Consider the following 624-nt stretch of genomic DNA (forward strand, 5'->3'; position numbering starts at 1 on the left):
AATTGCACGAACACTGGCAGATGAATGATTCAATTGGGTACGACAGAGTAGGCTTCAGAAAACCTTTTAGGGATGAACTAGCCTATCTCATCTCATTCTGTTTGCCCAAAAATAAATAAAGGCAAGCACACACAAATCAGTGAATGAATAATATCACTGAGTGAACCGAAACAATGGTGGTTATGCCCATATTTTATTTTATTAAGTATCACAAGTAAATTTTCTTTTTTTTTTTTAAGAGACCAGGGGAGAGCTCGAACACAGTCCCCCACTACCACAAATTATGCAGTCTAGTATCCCACATTTGGGGAAATCGCAGTGGTCAGCACATCTGGAGTGCAATGGATAAGCCTCGCCCTGGGAAACCCACTTTCGTGATCATGGTATCTCCCCTGCCAGGTAAGTATCAGCACAAGTAAATTTTCAATCCATACCAACAATAAATTCATAGCCAGTACTTTCTCATAAACATCTGAACTACAAAAGGTCAGCTCAAGGAACCATTAAAAAGATTTTCACTGGCTCTGAGTTTGCTGAGAACAATCTTAGACTGCCAGGCTTTTCTGGCTGTTTTCCAATTAGTTGATAAGATTAGTCTTATTATTTGATGACAATTTTTTCTAA

The 624-nt window shown here is 38.6% G+C and overlaps 1 non-coding gene across 1 annotated transcript; it reads right to left on the bottom strand.

The window, feature by feature from the left end:
- Positions 1 to 243: 243 nt before the first annotated feature.
- LOC119467658 lies at positions 244 to 407 on the bottom strand. Its single transcript, XR_005196203.1, has one exon. It is a non-coding gene; the product is annotated as a U1 spliceosomal RNA (small nuclear RNA).
- Positions 408 to 624: the final 217 nt, after the last annotated feature.

The sequence above is a fragment of the Cebus imitator genome, unplaced genomic scaffold, assembly GCF_001604975.1.
Source record: "Cebus imitator isolate Cc_AM_T3 unplaced genomic scaffold, Cebus_imitator-1.0 Scaffold315, whole genome shotgun sequence".
NCBI lineage: Eukaryota > Metazoa > Chordata > Mammalia > Primates > Cebidae > Cebus > Cebus imitator.